The 17,232-nt window shown below is 35.7% G+C and overlaps 1 protein-coding gene across 1 annotated transcript in view; it reads left to right on the top strand.

The window, feature by feature from the left end:
- The first annotated feature begins 280 nt into the window (after positions 1–280).
- Positions 281–17,232, top strand: part of TRPC4 (transient receptor potential cation channel subfamily C member 4) — a 199,969-nt gene continuing 183,017 nt past the window's right edge. The window contains exon 1 of the mRNA XM_004779530.3: positions 281–1,096. The gene's annotated coding sequence lies outside the window, so the exon portion shown is untranslated. The remainder of the gene's footprint in view (positions 1,097–17,232) is intronic.

Here is a 17,232-nt window from a genome sequence, read left to right as displayed (position 1 = left end):
ACTCCCCACCTGAAGCCACCAAACCTCCCGCTCTGGGGCTGGTGCGTGTTTGGCGTTTTAATTTAATATTTGGAAACTTACTGAGTTCCTATGCTTGTTGGAAGGACCGGGCTGGGTGGGGGTGGATGGAACGCTGTGTCTCATCATTTATTCATTGCGACTGTCTCAATTGTTGACACTAGTGGCAAGCCGCAGACTCCGGCTCTAGCAGGGGAAGTCTGACACCTTGAGGACGGGAGAGGGGGTGCCGGGAGCCCAGAGGAGCCGGAGTGGGAGAAGCTTTGAGAGTTCCCGGGTGGAGGTGGGAGTGGGGGTTACTTTTTTTCAAGTCGGGCGACCTGCCGCCTGGGTGCTGGTTCACTGGTTTGGGGACAGAACGTTCAGAAGCCGGGTCCCCGCGCGAATTGAACTCCGACGTGTCTGCAGAGCCCGCCCAAAGACTAAAGGTGTCCGGCCGGCACCCAGGACCACACCGTGGGTTCTGGCCGCTGACTTGGCTGGACGACGGCCGGTGGGGTGAGCCCGCCTGCCCAACTAGCTGACCTCAAGGAGTTGGTCCAGGGAGGCGGCGGCTGTCTGGGGGCAGCGGAGCCGGGGACCCAGCGTCAGCGCCCGCCCGCGCGCGGGTCCCGTCCACCGCCACGCAGAGCGGTGCGTGGGACGCGCATCTTCACCCGCGGTCCCTACCCAGCAGGGTCTGTGCGGACCCTGAGTCAGGCAGCCGCCCGGGACGGAGGGCGGGGTGTCTTCCTCCGGGCTCATCCGCTGTCAGCCGTGGGAACGCTAACTTTATCCCGAGGGATCGGTGGGGGCGGGGGTGGGCGAAGTTCTCCTCCCCCGGATCTCACCTCCCCCTCCAGAGCTGCCCCTCCCCCGCCACCCATGGCACCGCTCTCAGAGCATCCTCACTCCGCCCAGTTCGGTGCCAGCTGCGTGGGCTCTAGCTTCGTGCGTTTTCCTTGGAATGCTCCAAAACTCGGCAGCGACTAAGGAAATCCCATTGGAATTTGCCGGGCGTGCTCTCACCCGGCATAGCACCCGCGCCGCATGTCCTTGGATCGATCGCTCTTCAGCCAGAAAATTGCCAACTTTGCAGGTAAAGAGGGTGTCGCCTCAGAGCTCCATTTGACCGGAGCTGCACCTCGCCTCCTTTCTGGGATCTCGGTTAAGTTTCTCAAGCAGCCTGGGAAGCCGGCTCCCTCTTGGGAGGCGGACATCCCTGGGGGGTTACGAGTTCAAAAGGCTGCGGCTGCTTGGTTTCTCTTTAAGGCTCCAGACCGGATTTGTGAAGCTTTTCTGTGGTTGACCTGGGCTGAGCGGGAGTTTGGGGATGCTTCTCAGCCTTTCAGTGCATCCAGCTTTAAAGCAGGGGAGAAGGCGAGGAGTGAACCCCTGGTGTGACTTATATGGTAAACAAAGCAGCTGCAGCCACGCCATGGTGCTGGGGAAGAAGGCTGTTTTTAGCCTTTTATGCGTTTGGGGAAAATGGAGATCTTGGTGGCCCCTGGGCATGCATGAGTGAGCCCTAGACTCGCTGGCACCTAAACTGGGGGAATGAAGAAAGGAAAGTGATCAATTTCCTGTCGATCAATTACACTCTGCGTCATTTTCATTCTCTATCAAGAAGCAGAAACACTTTTATCCGTGTTGCTGGACCAACGCTAGGGGATTCCTAGTCCGCTTGGCAACTGAAATTCCAATTAAGCCAATGACCCTGTTTGCTACTTGGGTAAATCACTGAGATTCACAGCACAACTTGTTGTTCCAGCTGTGAACTCAGCTGCCTTTTGTGACTAGAGACTAGAGAATACTGGCAAGGGATGGAAGATTTGGGAGAGATTGAAAAAAGGGAGCTCTTATCTTGTCTGTGTTCACTATGTTGTATCCACTGTGATGCACCCTTGTTCACATGGTTTCTTAGGGAGACCCTTCCCATTAAATTCCACAGCTATAAAATGCAGCAGGTTGCTGCTGTTCACTGAGTAAGCACCAAGGCAGGGGAGTGGGAGGAGGCAGAGCAAGGCTTACTTGTTTAATTAAAAAATAAATTTGGAATAGACTTGTAAAACTAAAAAAAAAAAACAAATCTTTCAGGTTTCATACAATTTCTGGCTTTCCAATCATTGTAACCACAACAGAACATACTACAAATTCTTTAAGAAAAATGGTTAACTAGGGTTTTTTTTTTTTAAATAAAACTATGAATTAGACAATGAGAGTAAGAAAGTGTGGGTGGATATGTTAAAACATTGAAATTGTCATCTCTGTTATGGTTTGCTATTTAAACTGACATTTGTAATACCTACTTCTAGTCACCCGGAGAAGCATCCCAGGAAATATTTCCCCTTAAGTATTGATGGCAAAGAATGGAGATACACGGTTAACCAGTACTTCAGATATTAGAATCAAAATTCAGATAAGACATTGTTAAAGAAACACTTAAAAAACTGTACTTATGAATTAGTGCGTTTAAGCCAAATCAGCACATCAGTAGAAGTTAAATGGGCTTTATCAAAGTATTTTATGTAAATGGTTTATGTTAATAAAGGTTAGTGCAGGTAGAAAGAAAGCAAGCACTTACACTGCTTATGAATAAGAAAACATAGAGCTGGAGAGCCTTTCAATAGAGCTCTCATCAGAGCTCAGCCATTCTGCAAACTCGCTGTCGTGGAGTGAAGAGCTGAAAGATTTATGCCAAGAAAGTTACCCTCAAAGAGAAACACTAACTGGTTAATGAGACTGAAACACAAGAGGTGCTTAATATTTGAGTGAGTAAATATAATGAATATACCATCAGATCACTAGACAGTTCAAACAAGGCAAAGTGAGAAGATGTATAATTGCAAATTTAGAAAAGTTCTTCTTCCTCTTAAGAACTTTAAAGAAACAACGAGTATTCATCAAAGCAGAAAGTATCTAAGCTCAACAGATCGAAGAAATGTCTCTTTAGTAAAACCTTTCAAACACTGACAATTTTTCTAAAAATCTCTGGTTTTGGAAAATAAGATGTTTTCCATTTACTTGCTTAGTGGTTCTCAAAGATTTATAAAAGGTAAAATAGATTTCCATTATATATAAGCTGTAAAATTTTGTAATTTTTATGATGTTTATTTTTCTGTTGTAGTTATTCCCAGAAGGTCAAGTTCAAATTCACAGAAAAAACTGTGAGAAAACGAAAGTTCTCTATGAATTTTATGGCCACTTTGATGTTGAAATAGTAAGAGATCAAATAACTTTCCATGTAAGAAAACCTTAATTAATTCATGCTTTACATAAATAAGAAATATCTAAAACATTGCTATTATTCTTTCTGATTAGGAGAAATTAAAATATCTTACAGATCTTGTTCAGCACACACATTTTAAACTTTGAAACCTAAAGTCTGTTATAAGCACGATAAATTTTTGTTGAAGTAAAATAATAACCTTTAGCATATGATGATTAACCCCCTGAATTAAAAATATTTTTATAAATATATTGTTGGGAATATTGGCATATTTTTATAACTGTATGTTTAATTGCCAGGATAATTTTTGGCAATTCAGATTACCAACATTACATTCAACAGTTAAAAGCTGATGTAATCTATCTTTTCTAATTACTTCATAGATTGTAACACAAAGATATACACACATCTGTTCAGTAGTTAAAATTTTGAATATCAATGCTCAAAAACATGAAAGATTCTAGAAATATAGATATACAAAAATTGCTGAACAGCATAGCTAGGACAGTAAAACAATGGACTGAATATTTTCTTGTGAAAAGATGATTTTTTTTTTTAAAGCAAGCTAGGTGACAGGAAATATAATAAATAATTAAATCTTTCTTTTACAAATTCATTATTGCTAAACATTTTATGAGATCAGATTCTAATGTGCATCTTTACTATCTACCTTGTATTGTCTGGGCTAAGTTGAAGCCAGTGCTCTTCACCTTCTTAATATCTATGGAAAACCACCCATAAGTATTTTGACTGTCGTTGAAAATGAGATTGAGGAGACAGCTCCCAATAAAAAACTTGCCTTTTCACTTGATATGCCCATCACCTCCCCACCACAAATACACATTACAACCGGTTAATTCAACCCCACTTCCATTGGACAGTTGCTTCTATCTAGTGGTGATGAAAAATTGCTTCAGAACTCTTTCCTGTCCTTATGATTTCTACTTCTCATCCTCCCAGATGCAATGATATCTCAATATTTCAAGAGATTTGAGAATATTTTGATCAGGGATAGAGTATCATGGCTCTATCTTTCTAATCAGCACAAATATAGACCTCATCTCTGAGAGCATTAGTACTGCCAAAACCACTCTATGATGATTTAGAGAAAGGAACCATTCATTCGCTAAACTGAAAATTAAAGACACATGCTTAGAAAATATACCAATTTAAAACTACGTTGTTCTCTGAAGTAGCCGGTAAATGAAGTGATCTATCTATATATTTTTTTACAAATCTCAGTGATCCTTTTGTAAGTTCAGTTTCACTTAAATAGGACACAAAAAAGAGAGAATGGTTTTGGTACTGGATCTGCTCTTGTAACTAAAATGTAGATGACATCCCACTAATATTAGTGTATGTTTTGTCTCCATTTAAAAAAATGTTTCCTTTGAAATACAGCAGTGTTATAGAGAAATGGCTTCCCGAGGAGCAAAAGATGCCATCTAGGCACGGTTTTACACATATAATTAGAAATGTTAATTAAAACATTAATTTAAAAATATGCCTTGATCGCTTCATCTAGCACACTGCATTCTTTTCAAGAAATGGTGAGTGTAATGAAGTAAATCAGATATGCATTCATCATATTCTGCTTGTCATATGCTATTGTATTCCTTAAATATGTTGAGAAAGTCAACATCAGTAATTTCCTTGAACAAATTTCATCAAAAGTTAAAACTTGCTGAAGACAGAAAACAGGAACTATTATGAAAAAATAAAGGAGAAAAAGAGAGGGGCCAATAATTATGGGTACTTGTGTGCTGGACACTATGCTCGGGACTTTTAAAAAAACTTTTCCTCTGGTTTATTTTCACATCTACCCTAAGACCCTATCCTAAACATCTACCCTAAAGGTATCATTGCCACTTTTTGAAGAATCTGAAAAGACTAAATTTCTAAAAAATCACAAAGCTGCTTTGTGGCAGAGTCAGGATTTGAACCCTTGTCTACTTGATTTTAAAACTGACACTCTTTTTACTTAATTCTTATGGTTTCTAAAATGAAATGAGTACTCTCCTAACAACATTCATGAATTCATGGTATCCCTATTGCTATTTCTTTAATTTTTTGAATGTTTTAACACTGGAACATAACCCCAGTGCGAGTGACGAAACAATACTCTGTTAACAAAGCTTTAAGAGGTTCAAAGCAGAGTGGGAGCCAAGCCATTCACCTTCAGCAGGTTCTCAAATTATTTCCTTTCTTCCTCTTGAATATCAGTGTAATGTGTATGGGAAGAAAAAAAGGTTTATTTTCATGGATAAAATTTAAGGTTATAATTTTTGTCTCTAAAGAGACATCAGATTACAAATGGTAAATACACAGGTCTCCTTCCAAACTTTGAAGCACCTCTAGGCTGTTAATAGAGTATCTTTGTTTATAGAAAATGCAGTCATGTTAAGACATGTTAGGTTTATGCTGCATCTTATCGATGGCATATAAAACTTCTAGACAAGTGTTTTGGACTTATTTTTTTTCTGAAATTTTAATTGCCTAATTATTTTTAATGTCCCTTGGTATTTAATCATACATCCCAGAAAGCATCTATCAGCTGGTAACACATTTTAAGAAATTGGCCTGCAGTTAAAACAAATGTGATTATGTCCAAAGTCCTCTTGACATGGAAGTTTTAATGAAGTTTTAAGAATTTTGTTGAATATGGGTAATACCATTACAAAAATTAACACTGAAATGGTACTCATTCAGTAGATATTTATTGAATATTAGTAAGTGAATAATAGAATAATTAGATGAATGACACACGAACAAACCCTTCATCTTTGCATTTTCTGCCAAAGCTCCCTCTGTATATAATAAATTTTCCCTTATTGCCCCCTGTCAAAATGTTCTCCAGGCACTAAAGTCTAATTCACTACTGCTGTTTCCTTCCTGTCTCCAGGTGTTGCAAGTATAAATACAAGCACAACTCTTGTTATATTCTGACTTGCAGGTGTGTAAAGGTCTGTCTCCTGAACTAGACAGTAAACTCCGTTAAGAAACATAGAATATGCTCAAAAAATGTGTGAGTTTTTAACTGAATTAGACTGTCATAAATATTGTGCTTTTCTCATTGAGCATAGTTAACTTATTTCACAGTTTTATACTACTATAGTTGGCTAAATTTTGAGCATAATAAACATATAGATATACATAGAAAATATATATACTCTATACATAGTATATATAAATAGAATGAAGCCAGCTATAATAATGACATTTCATTTGCGTGATATATTGCATACTGTTGTTACTTCCTATGTTACAAAAATAATGAAACACAGTTACTCAGTGGATATAACTTCCAGTCGACTAGTTAGTTACTCCATAGTGCTCCCTTTCACAAGGTTTGTGTAACTAGTTATTAGTGTGTTTTAGTTCACCTGGTGCTGTGCCACAGTTCTTCAGGGAGAGTTTTTGTCCCATGACACTGTGGGAAGTGTGGTCAAAGTTGAAAGGGGACAGATAGAAGTATTTCTCAGGAATACCAACAGAACTAAAGAAAGCCAGGGACTTCTGAGTGATTATATTCGGCAAATTAAGTTGAGAATTCATGTCAAAGACTTGACAAGTACATAATGTCCAATTGTGGGTGGCATGAGTTTTTTGCTTTTTTTTTTTCTTTTGATCTTTTCATTCTACTTCATTGAGAATAAGATTGTTACAAATCAAGGTTTATGGAAAGTGTTCAGATACTCTGCTGCATTTTTCATGTATTGTATCTCTAAATGATAGTGGAGAAACTAAACAAACTAGATTCTGGATTATAGCTCATGGCACATTGTACTGTAATTTTCATTTTCACTGTATTTGAGCAATTAGTATTCAGTATATGCTTTTTGAATACATGAATGGAGTAAAGGAATGCATGGATGATTGGTCTGTTGTCAGCTGCTATGTTCAACCCCTATGTTTCAAATGCTATGCTTTCTAGTACGTGATCACACACCAATATGAAACTCCAAATGAGAGGAGATGAGAGGGCAGGCATGATGCATAGTGTACATTGAGTAAAGAATGGAGAATCCACTGTACTCCATAAATAGTAGCCATTTCCACTACTTATGACAGCACAGGTATCATTTTATGTAAAGATCTCCTTCATGCTAGGTGGGATGAAGCTGTCTATCCTGAAGATCTCACTGAAGACTACATTTAAATGAACTCTCTTCTGTGATAGATGTAGTGTGACAAGCACAGTGTAATTGGGTCTTGTTTAATTTAATCTGGAGTCATACATATCTATATCTGCATTTAAACATAAACCTAAATTAAAAACTGAATTTTAAGTGCATTAATTATATATAATTTGTAAAATCTAAACTATACATGAGATACACTGTATAATAAATATATGATAAATTAATATAAATGTGATATTTTAATACATTTGTTTTTTATATGTAATCTATTTTACATATTAGAAACAGAGTGCACACATATCTACATGTGTACAAAATGTACATAACAAAAAAATTGAGGGACTGCTACTAGGTGATAAGGTCTTAAAGTAATGATCAGAATAATTATCAGAAACCATGGGATACAAATAGTAGAGTGCAAAGTAGCCCATCAGAGAAAAGTGAAGTTGTTTGCCAATATCAGTGTCCCTGTAGCATGGTTAGATATGTAATGAATGACTTGGAAGGTCATCTAATTCAAATCTTTTTTTAAGCAAGACTCTCAAATCGTACTAAATAATTTTTATAATATAATACATACACATATAATATTGTATATACACAAATATAGGGTGTTTTATTGAGGGCTTATTTAGTGCATGACGATCACTGTTCTAGATACTGGAAATACAGAGGCAGATGTTTTCCTGTTTCTTTCAGATTTCAAACAAAGGATTCTCATTAACTTCGTTATCATGCTCCAGTATCCCATATTATTGTAGAGACATTGTACTATTTTATTGTTGACTGCTCTTTTCTTAGGAAAATAAAGAACTCACTGAGTAACTAAAACTCTTACTAAAATTTAATGTTTTTAGCCTGTACTTGTAATTTAAACAAAATAACATTGGGTCATATTACAAGAAATCCAAATACATCCTCCTAGCCTCAAACTACTATTTTCTTTAAGAATAGGATTTGGGTCTTCCAATTATAAATCTATGTTACAGTCAAATAGCACAATAATGCTTTCCTTTTATATGTAGAGAGTGTTAAATTACCATTCAAAGACTATGTATTTTAGGAAGTCAGTGGATTCCAAAGTGTTGATGGATTTATGGTAATACATCCACATGTTATCCAATCTTCCTTAGAAGCGATGAAGCAAACATAAGCAGCCTGTTTTAGATCCAGGGATATAGTACTTTGGATGCTCAGGTCTACCTTTTGCCTTGGGATGTAAAAAAATCTTGGCTCAAGATATTCTTGAAAGGGTAGCTCCATTCTAGAATCATCTAGAAGTTCTTAGTATCCACTACTAATGTTTCCTAGCTGACTCCTGTCTATAGCTGAGAATGTACTGAAAATCTAGAAACAGACCAAGTTTCTTATGGTCTGAAATATTTGGAACAAAGAAAGGGACTGGACTAGCTACCTTAATCTTTGATTTTAAAAAACAAAAAAAACAAAAAAAACCACTTTGTGCAACCCCTTTTTTTGCCAGAATTTTTGCTTTCGGAGAGTCTTCATGTGAAACAATCAGAGTGCCTACCTCTAAGCCTCTCAGAACCTCCATAGTTAAGGAGAAAGAAATATTTCTAAAGAACAGTCAAATTTCAGGGTTATTATTGCTCTGTAGGGTATTAAATAATTGCTTTGTAACTTAAAAAAATAAGATATGTCTCTATACATGTGCTAAATAAAAAGAAAGTGTTGGCAAAGGCAAAAGACTTATTTGCTTATCTAGTTCATTTTAACCTCACAGTTTAACATTCTGATTTGTAATGTGCAAGGTACTTAGCTGAACGGCATACTTTCATTTAGCACTCCAGCACGTTCTTGGAACAAAGTGAACCAGCAAATGATTTTGCCCTTTCCTGAATAAAAGAAGGTTTAATGAAAATACATTTCATTATAATAGTATGCTTATGATAAGGAATTTTTCCCAACATACAAAATATCAACAACTTTAACTTGAAGAATAAAAGCTTATTTCTATTCTCTTGTACTTAGCAATGAACCACTAAAAGCAGAGTTTAAAACATAACTTTCTAATATACTTAAATACTTTCTTGTTAGTTATTATACTGCTGAATTGAAATATTGGGTACAGTTAAAAATCGAAAATTGCCCCCTTTAAGGTTAATAGTTAATTGTAATAATTTTTGATATCTGTTTTATGTTATAATATTTTAGCCTCTGATTTTATTTTTTTAGCCTCTGGTTTTTTATAATATAAATATTTGTGAAGTAAAAATAGAGACAGAGGACAATCTGAGAGGTAAACAATTTGAATATTTGAAATAATCCATTGTTGAATAATCTAGTGTATTTGAAACATAATTTTTATTCATTTCAGTTTATTTAAAGAAAGCTATTTGAAAGCTGAGCTACATTCTTACTATGCTCCTGGTCCTGAGACTCAAAATAAAATCTCATCTGTAAAAATATACCAGGATTGTGTGTCAAATATTTAATGTAATTAAAGAGAATCTCTAACTATTCATAAAAGCATTAGCTTTTAGAAGTGTTTTAAGGTCTGCCAGAATTTATTTTGATTATTTATTTTAATCAAAATGAAATGGATGTACAAGTATGGCAAAGACAGTGGCTGCACAAAGAGTTTCATACACTCTTTGGTTCATTTCCAATGCAACATTCAGTCGTCATTATTGTTTGTACTTCAGTTCTCTACCAACAGATGGGCTTCCTGTTTGAGGCTGCACCCTCATGGACAGGAGGCTTATGACAGAGGAGTTGCCATATACAAATTCACAATCCCTGCTGGTTCACACAGACCAGGGTGCTTCCATATATAGATAGCGAGTATGATGAACATTTTTTTTTCTGAACATGTACAAAATTGTGGTAATATCCTTATTCATGGTTGAACTATGACTTATGATAAAATACCATTAATTGTTTTTTTTCTTTAGGTTAGAGATAGAAGTTTCTTTCTAATATATTTAAGAAAATTTGATATTAGGAAGGATTTAAGCAAAAGCTTTTTAAGGAAGGAGATTTCATATTGTCACATTCTCCCTTGATAAATAGAGAAAGGCACAAGGAATTTAATCTATTGTGTTTAAGAAAAAGGAGTAATCGCATTCTCTGTTTTTTTATGAGGAGAAAATCATTACATAATTGGTGCTGGGATTTTTTAGCCATTTTTTTTTTTGATTTACACTAAAATGAATATAATTTTAAGAATAAATACTAACAATAGTTACTATATGAATATTTTCAAATGTCTTTTGTGAAACATCAAAATACTTAACACACGTGATTGATTCATTAATCATAGATAATCATTTATTTTAAAAAGAATTTAACATTTTAATTTTAAATCATGTAACAAGTACTTTCATTTCTTAAAATTTTTGACAGTACTTTGAAAGTGTTTACCAATTATTTGAAATATAAATGTAAGACCAAACACTATAAAATATTTATCTGACTTTTGATGAACTGTTGTCTTTGTTTCTTGCCCTAGAGTGTGTTGAAGTACGTGTGAGGGAAAGTGTGTTTATCTTTAATTAAAATAAAATATGCATATGCTTTTGGGGGCTAGTGAGGCTCAGCTGGATAAACTTAATTTTCTCTTCTTTCCAAGAATAATTATAAATCTGTTTTATTTTTGGTTTTAGTTTTCTCTTTTATTTTTATAATCGCATATATTGCACCTGCTACTTTTGGATGCCCTCTCTTCCTTCTGTGGAGAACCAAGAGTTCTCATTGGCATGTTTAGTGTCAGTATGTTGGCAATAAATTTTTTCAGTCTTTGATTGAAAATGTTTTTGTTTTCACCTCACTTATAATGCTGTTTTAGAGTATTCTAGATTGGGAATTATTCTCTTTACATATATCACCCAATTGACTTTCAACTTCCATCATTTCTGATGAGAAGTCAGCCATCAGTCTGATGGTTGCTCCTGAGAACAGCATGTTCTTTATTTTTTTGTTGTTGTTGTTGTTGCTTTTATGTTTTCTCTTAGTCTTTTGTATTTGTAGTCTTATAATTTTGTTTTGTAGTCTTACATGATTTCTTTGGATTTCCACTGCTTGACATTTGGAACATTTCTTTAAAATCTTCAGATACAGTTTTGCACTTTTCGTTCTTCTCCCTATGGCCTCCAGTTACACATTTTTACCGTTTTACTCTGTCATATATCTAGCAGTCTTTTAATCCTTTTAAAATGTATTTTCCATCCATTTTTTCTCTTTCTTTTGTAATCTGGATATTTTTTGTAGCCTTATTTTCCCATCCACGAGTCCTTTCTATTGTTTTTACTATGTCCTATCTGCTGTTAAACTCATTTGTTAAGTTATTAATTTTAATTATTACATTTTTCACTTTCATTATTTTAATTTGATTTTAATAGATTTTAGATTCCTCATAAAATTTTCAATTTTTCCATCTCATTTCTGAATATTGTTGAATAACACATTAAGTTTAAAGTTGGAGGCTAATAACAACAATAACAAGGCTATGTGTTAATCCCTTTCTCTTAATTTTTACTAGAATGCCTCACATTTTTTTATTAAAGGTGGAAAATGTGTATCACAAATTGTAGAAATAAAATTATAGAAGCTTTACTATCTCCTCCCAAAGAGGATAAACCCTACCCTCTGACAGGCAGCCAGGATGGGAATAAACCTCTTAATCCAGTCACAAACTAAGCTGTTTAGAGGCTAATTTTCAAACTTTGGAAGATTCTATGAATCCCTAGTTGTCCCAACTAATATGCTGTAGTGTTTGAGGGTCTAAGAACTTTGGCAGTTTGGTAAGACTACTTCTCATTGCAGGTTCCAAAAAAATGAATTTTGTCTTTGAATTTGTGTGAGATTGATGAATACTTTGCTCTACTTTTCAGCAGCTTTCTGAAAAATATCTTACTTATTTTCTTGCAGAGCTTAAGATTTTAACAAAATGCTTTGAGAAGAGTTATTGAGTGTGACACTCACTTCCATCTGTCTTCCTTTTTACCAGAATATAGGAACCTTGTATAAATGCCTTGAGGGGAAATTTGGTTTGTAGAAGGTCAGTTCACCTCTCTACGACTTCTATCGGGAATCTTGGCTCCCCAAGTCCTAGTTAGGTTTGCAACAGTTCTTTAGACAGAGGTTTGTTTGTTTGTTTGTTTGTTTATATTTGTCCAGCTTTTCTAAAAGCTATCAGAAGGAACCTTGATCCACTATATGTCATTCCATCATAGTTAGAGACACAAGTCTTCTTTTATATTTTTATTGAAAAATTCAGTCAAAATATTTAAAAAGAAGAAACTATACTCATACACTATAGTATAGATATGTAATTGTACCCATAGTGAGATGAATGTAACAACTACAAAAGAGCTCTGGAATTTTTAACCTTATTTATTTGTGTATTCATTCATTTATTTATTTGGATAACAACATTATTCTTGAAGAATTAGTAAGTGTTTGACATTAGTAACTAAACAACCATTTTAAAGTATTTTGTATAAAAATAATAAATTCTAAACAAAACTGTATTAATCTGGCACAAATCAATTATAATTTAGTTCTAATTAATAGCTCTTTCTTACTGAACAGCAAATACACTATTAACTGCAGAAGAAGTAGAGGCAATATAGTGCAGTAGCAATTTGACCTCTTTATCGCTGAGGTGAGATTTTTTTCAGGCCGCGGTTTTCTAAGTAATCTTCATTTCTTCCACTTGAAGTCCATTATAAAAATGCTATTGCTTATTACTGTTTGTTTTAGTTATAACTAAACTTAAAATTACCTAAGCCCTGACATATTTCCTTACAGTTGTTCTGCAGACAGACTACATTACTATATTATGCCAGATAATATAACTTGACATCATCAAACCTGCTATTGAGACATTTTTCTGATTTTCTCATCAGTATTATTTCAGCATATGATTAATATATCTGCTACTTGTTTTCGTTTGATCCTAATCAGACTTTGTTTACCCTGAGATGTGCATTTGTCTATTTTAAAAACTATTATAATTTTAGTCTTTGCTAATGGGATGCAGGAGTGGATGGGACAATGCTGAATTCCCATTACAGACTTGACCATGGTTGGATCCCAACACAACATGTCAGCTCTGGCCTGGTAGAAGTTGTCAATGCTGAATCTTTTGGGTCTAGAGAATCAATTTTTTTTTTTCACAACCTCTTCTTCTTTAATATTGGCTTTATGTGCATTGGAGCCCTATTAGATGGCCTGAGTAAATTTTGCTAAGAAGATAGTGAGGAGTTAGATTTAGTTTTAGTCCCAGTACTGATCAGTTGTGTCTTAAAGGGAAATCCACATTTGTCCTTTGGCTGAAATTCCTAACCTGTTCCTCAACACAAAATCCGATGCCATGGTTATGACCATGGTCCTCAACACTACCTCTCCCACTGTAGAAAGGACTTCATCTCATGATCAACAGCAGGTACACCATTCTGAGCTTCAGGAGAACCCATCTTAAAGCCAGGCTTTCCCTTCCAGTGGAGCATCTTGGCCACTAACCCTGAGATTCATCCAAGTTTTTGTGTACATCAGTAGCTTATTCTTTTTCATTCCTTAATAGTCCATGGTTTGAATGAAATAAAATTTTCATATCAATGGGATAACAACAAGGGAGGCTAGAAGGTATAATGATCTAGGATCTCATTTTCCCCCTGAGCTACCTTCTTATCAAAGACTGAGCCTCAGCAGCTGAACACCCAGTCTCCTACCCTGGAACCCCAGAGAATTCATGTAACTGTGGGAATCCAGGTCTTTGTGACAGACTGTAATGGGACTTCAAACAATACCTTGGTACATCTGAGGGAGGTAACCAAGCTTCCCCATAAGTTTTGGTGTGCCGTCTGGAAGACTTTGGGGCTATAATCCAAGACAGTCCTTGAGGAAAGAGCAGATATTGGAGGTCTCTCAAATCTGATTCAGAGGATCATCTTATTTCTGTGTCACAGACCTATAAGCAAATACTTTAATTCTTAATTCTTAGTGACCTGAGTACTTTCTTTTTTCTTCACACGTTGTGTCGATTTGCCGGAAATCATGATGCGACTTTTATCTGTACTCATGACTAAGAGCACCTCCTTAGAAGCCTCCCTAACCTGCTTGAAGACTTTCTTGGAAAATGACTTCAGTGACCTTTCAGTCGTCTTCTAACTGGATCTTTTTCCTAGATGATAGCATGGGGGTTGAGGTGTGACACTGGAGGGGCGTACTATGCTTTCCTTCTCATCTTCATAGTGATGCTCTCAAGGCTCCTCTATCTCTTGACATGCTCTCTGTGAAAACCATGTGCTCTGCAGGCAACAAGAATGGTGTGGACAAGGAAGAAGTCGGGAACCTGAACACCTTCTCTCCTCCAAGCATTCCCATTTCCCCCTACCCTCCCTGTCCGCTCTTTTTATGTACTATGATGGTCCATAGATGCTGCTGTGTATGTAGATTTGCAGTTTGTATATTAAAGATTTTTCTATTTAAATTTCTTAAGGCCAAAAAAATTTATACCGTACATATTTTTCTTTACAAACGTCAATTTCAAGACATACTTTCATAACTACATAATGTCAAACCTTCAAGACTGAAAACCTCTTTGAACCATTAAAGTAGATGAGATTTTAACCTTACTGAGTTCAGTTTTTTTGAGTATTTTCTGAAAAGCAACACACCTAATACAATTTTCCTTCATATTTTTTTCTCATCTCTTATTCTGTGATACTGCACTGGAGTATCACAGCATAAGTGCAATCCCCCGAATACACAATTACCATGCTAAGTTGCTAGCTGGCTTTTAATGATTCTGGGAAGCTAAGCTAAGAACATGGGAAGTTTAAGATGCTCTTCTACTGGCTAGAATAAAGTTTTCCAACTTTTTTCTGAAAACAGTAGCAAAGTAGTATGGGTTAACATTTAATGACTGCTTAGTCTATGGTAGGCCCTGGGTTGGTTGGTTTACTTATATTGTTTTATTTTATTAGCTTCATGATAGCTGTCATTATCTTCATTTTAGAGATCAGGAAACTAAGTCACATAAGTAGTATATGGTATCACCCTGTATTTAACCCAAATCCTACAAATTCCAAAACCAAGTCTCTTAACAATTACACTATAAGGCAAGTTTGAAATCTGGGGCATTTTTCTCACTCTACCCCTGTAAATTACTAAGCAGCCTCTACAATCCTTTTCTTCTTTATTGGTCTTAGTATGTATGACACCATGTTTCCAAAGCTTTTAAGATTTTATAGCACTTGCTAAGGTACTGACTTTATAAGGACTGGTTTTAAATTCAATTGTACAATGCCTAAAGAAACACAGTGTCCTTATTTCTTTTTTCATGTCTCATTCTTATTTATCAATGTCAATTTCAGGAAGAATCACCAAATTTTTATCTTTATTCCTCCTTTTCAAGTATATTTTAAATATGATTGTTACAAGGTCTGCCTCTTGATTTATATTTTTACTTTATTTTATAGACACCATCTCTAATATCCAGAAACCATTCATTTGTTTTCCATCACTGTAATTTGTCATTTTGAGAATATAATTGAAATCATAATATTTGATTTGTGGAGATCGGCTTCTTTCACTCAAGATAATGCCCTTGAGATCCATACAAGTTGTGTGCAAAAATAGTTTGTTTCTTTTTTTTTATTAATGGGTAGTATTTCAGGTGTGGATGAATCACCCATCATTTAACCTTTCTTACATTGAAGGACATCTGGGTTGTTTCCAGGTTTTTGCCATTACCAATAACACTGCTATAAACATTTGTGTACAGATTTTTGTGGGAACATAAGTCTTCATTTATCTGGGAAATGTGCCCAGAGTGTAATTGTGAGTCATATGTTAGTTGCATGTTTAGGATTTTTAAAAAACTGCCAAACTGTTTTTTAGAGTTACTGTACCACTTTACATTCCTACTAGCAATGTATGAATGATCTAGTTTTTCCATATCCTTAAAGATCAGGGTGTGGTAACATAGGATAAAGTAGCATCCTTACCGATTATTACTTAAGTCATTCCTCTATTAGTGACATCTTATTGTATTAATTTGCATTTATCCAATGGCTAATGATGTTAAACATCTTTTTATTTGCTTGCATCTATATGTTTTTAGTGGAATATCCCTCCATGTCTTTTGCACATTATCTAATGTTTTATTTTTGTTTTAGTTTTCAGTGTTGAGCTTTGCAAGTTCTTTATATATTTAAATAATGATCATTTATCCAATACAGTTTGCCATTATTTTCTTCAAGTCTGTAGCTTATTGTGTCATCCTCTTGACAAGATCATTTGTAGAGCAAATGTTTTAATTTTGTTGAAATCCAACATATGACCTCTTTCTTTCATACCACATTTATTTTTTAAAAAGGAAAAAAAAGAAGGCATGGGGCACCTGGGTGACTCATTTTGTTAAGTGCCTGCCTTTGGCTCAGGTCACTATCTCAAGATCCTGCGATAGAGCCCCACATTGGGCTTCGTACTCAGTGGGGAGTCTGCTTCTCCCTCTCTCTCTCTCCCTCCACTCTGCTCATGCTTGCTAACTCTCTGTCTCTCAAATAAATAAATAAAATCTTAAAAAAAAAATAAAGCATAGAGAAAACAAGGGATTCCCCAAATTCTCATAGCAAACCAATTTGTTGCCTCAAACACTTGCTTCTAATTACAGTGTTCTATTGATGAGTATCTCAGTGATTCTGTCCCTGTCTATCTGCTCACCACTAGACTATTGGTATTTCTGTTGACATAGAGGTTTAGAAGAAGGTAAAAATTTATCTTGCATATTCTTTTTTTTTTAAGATTTTATTTATTTATTTGACAGACAGAGCAAGTAGGCAGAGAGGCAGGCAGAGAGATAGAGGAGGAAGCAGGCTCCCCGCTGAGCAGAGA

This window comes from Mustela putorius, unplaced genomic scaffold (genome assembly GCF_011764305.1).
Source record: "Mustela putorius furo isolate JIRA1106 unplaced genomic scaffold, ASM1176430v1.1 tig00003942_pilon_pilon_pilon, whole genome shotgun sequence".
NCBI lineage: Eukaryota > Metazoa > Chordata > Mammalia > Carnivora > Mustelidae > Mustela > Mustela putorius.
Note: the sequence above shows the minus strand (reverse complement) of the source record. Positions and strands in the feature narration are given on the sequence as shown.